We start from the raw sequence: 5,912 nt of genomic DNA, 5'->3' as shown, positions 1-5,912 counted from the left end.
GAGACGTGTTGGAGAAACTGGGTGTTCTGGTGTACAGTGAGACGTGATGGAGAGACTGGGTGTCCTGGTGTACAGTGAGACATGTTGGAAAGACTGGGTGTCCTGGTGTACAGTGAGACGTGTTGGAGAGACTGGGTGTTCTGGTGTACAGTGAGACGTGATGGAGAGACTGGGTGTCCTGGTGTACAGTGAGACGTGTTGGAGAGATTGGTTGTCCTGGTGTACAGTGAGACTGGGTGTCCTGGTGTACAGTGAGACTGGGTGTCCTGGTGTACAGTGAGACGTGATGGAGAGACTGGGTGTCCTGGTGTACAGTGAGACGTGTTGGAGAGACTGGGTTTCCTGGTGTACAGTGAGACGTGGTGGAGAGACTGGGTGTCCTGGTGTACAGTGAGACGTGATGGTGAGGCTGGGTGTCCTGGTGTACAGTGAGACGTGTTGGAGAGACTGGTTGTCCTGGTGTACAGTGAGACGTGATGGTGAGACTGGGTTTCCTGGTATACAGTGAGACGTGATGGTGAGACTGGGTGTCCTGGTGTACAGTGAGACGTGATGGAGAGACTGGGTGTCCTGGTATACAGTGAGACGTGTTGGCGAGACTGGGTGTCCTGGTATACAGTGAGACGTGTTGGTGAGACTGGGTGTCCTGGTGTACAGTGAGACTGGGTGTCCTGGTGTACAGTGAGACGTGATGGTGAGACTGTGTGTCCTGGTGTACAGTGAGACGTGGTGGAGAGACTGTGTGTCCTGGTGTACAGTGAGACTGTGTGTCCTGTTGTACAGTGAGACGTGATGGTGAGACTGGGTGTCCTGGTGTACAGTGAGACTGGGTGTCCTGGTGTACAGTGAGACGTGATGGTGAGACTGGGTGTCCTGGCGTACAGTGAGACGTGATGGTGAGACTGGGTGTCCTGGTGTACAGTGAGACGTGATGGTGAGACTGGGTGTCCTGGTGTACAGTGAGACGTGATGGTGAGACTGGGTGTCCTGGTGTACAGTGAGACGTGATGGAGAGACTGGGTGTCCTGGTGTACAGTGGTCCGTGATGGAGAGACTGGTTGTCCTGGCGTACAGTGAGACTGGGTGTCCTGGTGTACAGTGAGACGTGATGGAGAGACTGGTTGTCCTGGTGTACAGTGAGACATGATGGAGAGACTGGTTGTCCTGGTGTACAGTGAGACGTGATGGAGAGACTGGGTGTCCTGGTGTACAGTGAGACGTGATGGAGAGACTGGGTTTCCTGGTGTACAGTGAGACGTGGTGGAGAGACTTGGTGTCCTGGTGTACAGTGAGACGTGATGGTGAGACTCGGTGTCCTTGGTGTACAATGAGACGTGGTGGAGAGACTTGGTGTCCTGGTGTACAGTGAGACTGGGTGTCCTGGTGTACAGTGAGACGTGATGGTGAGACTGTGTGTCCTGGTGTACAGTGAGACGTGATGGTGAGACTGGGTGTCCTGGTGTACAGTGAGACGTGATGGTGAGACTGGGTGTCTTGGTGTACAGTGAGACGTGATGGTGAGACTGGGTGTCCTGGTGTACAGTGAGACTGGGTGTCCTGGTGTACAGTGAGACGTGTTGGAGAGACTGGGTGTCCTGGTGTACAGTGAGACGTGATGGAGAGACTGTGTGTCCTGGTGTACAGTGAGACGTGATGGAGATACTGGGTGTCCTGGTGTACAGTGAGACGTGATGGTAAGACTGGTTGTCCTGGTGTACAGTGAGACGTGATTGAGAGACTGTCTGTCCTGGTGTACAGTGAGATGTGATGGTGAGACTGGGTGTCCTGGTGTACAGTGAGACGTGATGGTGAGACTGGGTGTCCTGGTGTACATTGAGACTTGATGGAGAGACTGGGTGTCCTGGTGTACAGTGAGATGTGGTGGAGAGACTGGTTGTCCTTGTGTACAGTGAGACGTGATGGAGAGACTGTGTGTCCTGGTGTACAGTGAGACGTGATGGAGAGACTGTGTGTCCTGGTGTACAGTGAGACTGGTTGTCCTGGTGTACAGTGATTCGTGATGGAGAGACTGTGTGTCCTGGTGTACAGTGATTCGTGATGGAGAGACTGGTTGTCCTGGTGTACAGTGATTCGTGATGGAGAGACTGGGTGTCCTGGTGTACAGTGAGATGTGATGGAGAGACTGGTTGTCCTGGTGTACAGTGAGATGTGATGGAGAGACTGTGTTTCCTGGTTTACAGTGAGACGTGAGACTGGGTGTCCTGGTGTACAGTGAGACGTGATGGAGAGACTGGGTGTCCTGGTGTACAGTGAGACTGGGTGTCCTGGTGTACAGTGAGACTGTGCGTCCTGGTGTACAGTGAGACTGGGTGTCCTGGTGTACAGTGAGACTGGGCATCCTGGTGTACAGTGAGACGTGTTGGAGAGACTGTGTGTCCTGGTGTACAGTGAGACGTGATGGAGAGACTGGGTGTCCTGGTGTACAGTGAGACGAGATGGAGAGACTGTGTGTCCTGGTGTACAGTGAGACGTGATGGAGAGACTGGGTGTCCTGGTGTACAGTGAGACTGGGTGTCCTGGTGTACAGTGAGACGTGTTGGAGTGACTGGGTGTCCTGGTGTACAGTGAGACGTGATGGAGAGACTGTGTGTCCTGGTTTACAGTGAGACGTGATGGAGAGACTGAGTGTCCTGGTGTACAGTGAGACGTGATGGAGAGACTGGGTGTCCTGGTGTACAGTGAGACGTGTTGACGAGACTGGGTGTCCTGGTGTACAGTGAGACTGGGTGTCCTGGTGTAGAGTGAGACGTGATGGTGAGACTGGATGTCCTGGTGTACAGTGAGATGTGATGGAGAGACTGGTTGTCCTGGTGTACAGTGAGACGTGATGGTGAGACTGGGTGTTCTGGTGTACAGTGAGACGTGATGGAGAGACTGGTTGTCCTGGTGTACAGTGAGATGTGATGGAGAGACTGGGTGTCCTGGTGTACAGTGAGACTGGGTGTCCTGGTGTACAGTGAGATGTGATGGAGAGACTGGTTGTCCTGGTGTACAGTGAGATGTGATGGAGAGACTGTGTTTCCTGGTTTACAGTGAGACGTGAGACTGGGTGTCCTGGTGTACAGTGAGACGTGATGGTGAGACTGGGTGTCCTGGTGTACAGTGAGACGTGATGGTGAGACTGGGTGTCCTGGTGTACAGTGAGACGTGATGGAGAGACTGGGTGTCCTGGTGTACAGTGAGACGTGATGGAGAGACTGGGTGTCCTGGTGTACAGTGAGACGTGATGGAGAGACTGGGTGTCCTGGTGTACAGTGAGACTGGGTGTCCTGGTGTACAGTGAGACTGGGTGTCCTGGTGTACAGTGAGATGTGATGGAGAGACTGGTTGTCCTGGTGTACAGTGAGATGTGATGGAGAGACTGTGTTTCCTGGTTTACAGTGAGACGTGAGACTGGGTGTCCTGGTGTACAGTGAGACGTGATGGTGAGACTGGGTGTCCTGGTGTACAGTGAGACGTGATGGAGAGACTGGGTGTCCTGGTGTACAGTGAGACGTGATGGCGAGACTGGGTGTCCTGGTGTACAGTGAGACGTGATGGCGAGACTGGGTGTCCTGGTGTACAGTGAGACGTGATGGTGATACTGGGTGTCCTGGTGTACAGTGAGACGTGTTGGAGAGACTGGGTGTCCTGGTGTACAGTGAGACGTGATGGCGAGACTGTGTGTCCTGATGTACAGTGAGACGTGATGGAGAGACTGGGTGTCCTGGTGTACAGTGAGACGTGATGGAGAGACTGGGTGTCCTGGTGTACAGTGAGACGTGATGGAGAGACTGGGTGTCCTGGTGTACAGTGATTCGTGATGGAGAGACTGGGTGTCCTGGTGTACGATAAGGCCTTGTGTCCTGGTATTAATAATTGCGTGACTGGGTGTCCCGTATATGGGGATTCCGGCTTAGAGTAGATTCCCAGCAAACCTTTGTTTTTCTGACAGATTGTATGGTCAGGTTTGGTGACTTGGTTGATTGCGCGTCATCGCACCCCGAAGGCGTCGATCGTTGCTCCCAATATCGACCACATGGATTGTCTGGTCCAGACCTGATTGTTTACAGTCCGTCGTCATGTGCAGTAGTCCTGAGTGAGGCGTTAAGCAACAAACATCAAGTAAAAATATGTACACTGTTTAGTCAGCCATTCGGGTGAATACAATACTTTGTTATGCATCAAAGTAAAATGCTGGTACTGAAATTCGTTATTTGACACTGTTTTGTGTTTTACTATCATTAATTGTGATGTGCAAGGACAATAATCTGTTTTTAGATCACGTTCGTGACTTTATTGATAAAGATTATAGTTAAAAGTTTCAACAAGGTTTGGCCTCTTTAGGTTTGAAGAGTGGTCTCCCTTTGACATCAACAATGGCTGTCAAACGCTTTGCTCCGTAGCACCGATGAGGAAATCTCTAATAAAAGGCAAAATGTGCGATATGGATACCAGAGAGTGTAAACTTTTGGGCATAATAAATTCGTCATGGTGTCTTTAGGGGGGTGTTAAACAACATCAATGAACTCTGCAGTGAGTCGACATTTACTGTCCCATCGGTCAGAGTTCTTTACGGCTTTGTTCGAACCACGGGTATAGAACTGACAGACCAACGGTCGTAGAAGGCATTCAAACCCACGATCAGCGTATCCAGGTACTGCCAAGGGAAGCAAATCTACACAACGAGGCGGCTACTAGACAACGAGGCCATCTGTACGTTAGAAAGCTATTACATTATACACCACAATGTTATGGTTTTTTTAAGTATGACATAGTATGTACATATGGAGTATATTTTATGGTAATCTTTATAATTTGGATTGACTTTTCTTTAACAGTTTAATCAAAGAAGACACTATCGAAAAACAGGAACAATGAACGACAACACAGTACAAACATGTAACGGTGTAATTGCCAACGATGTGTATGTGTAGGTGGATACCTATTGACAAGATGGTAGATCATTTGCTTCATTTAATTGCTATTAGAATCTTCATCCGAACGATGCTCCATTTTAAAAAGAAGTTTGATCCTCCATACAGAATTGTCATAAGATTGATAGATCTATAACATGATATGGATTGCGAAAATAAGAAAGAAAGCACAGTTTAATGATTTTATTTATATTTGTTTTGATTGTGTGAGAGGGGGCACGGATCGCCCAGTCGTCTAAGGCGCCGCGATTCGCTGTGCAGAGTTGCTTCCCTTGGGCACGCCAGAAACCTATGATTGTGGGTTCGAATCCCGGTTCGCCCCAATTATGTTTCTAGGTTTGTCAGCATCATATATATATATATATATACCCGTGCTCGTGGGTTTCACCGAAGTGGTAAACGTCTGAGACCTGCATCACTTCGGGCTTTCCTCCCACATTAAGCTGATACGCAGCGATATAACTGGAATAATGTTAAAAGCGGCGTTAAACCCAACTCACTCACTCATATGTGAGACTAACTGGGAGAGTTGGGGGTTCATCCCATGAGATTTTACCTTTCTTCCAATGTAATGCAGCTGTAATAGTATATGAAGCGTCCGTACAATATCAACACGCTTGAATCTATGATGAATAATTGACTCCAGTTTGCATTATACATGAAAACCAATGAAAATATCTAGAAATACATATGGTCTATATTAAGTTATTTTTTCATACATTATATTTTAATAGATTAATTATTATATTTGCATTCTCAGTTAAAGTTAATACATGGAATGTGTTGCTACGCTGTTTCTACTAGCTGGTGGGTTTATTCTTTGTTTGGGTACATTCACCATCGTATGCCTATACTAGTCTATATTATCAAATTGTATTAATATTCGACAAACAGGAAATGACACGCAGCGTACATCTATTTTTAGAAATTGTACTCCCAAGATTAATCTCCCTTTACCGGAATATCCCAAGAAAC

Source organism: Haliotis rufescens, unplaced genomic scaffold, assembly GCF_023055435.1.
Source record: "Haliotis rufescens isolate VD_foot unplaced genomic scaffold, xgHalRufe1.0.p SCAF_34, whole genome shotgun sequence".
NCBI lineage: Eukaryota > Metazoa > Mollusca > Gastropoda > Lepetellida > Haliotidae > Haliotis > Haliotis rufescens.
This window is presented reverse-complemented; position numbering follows the sequence as displayed.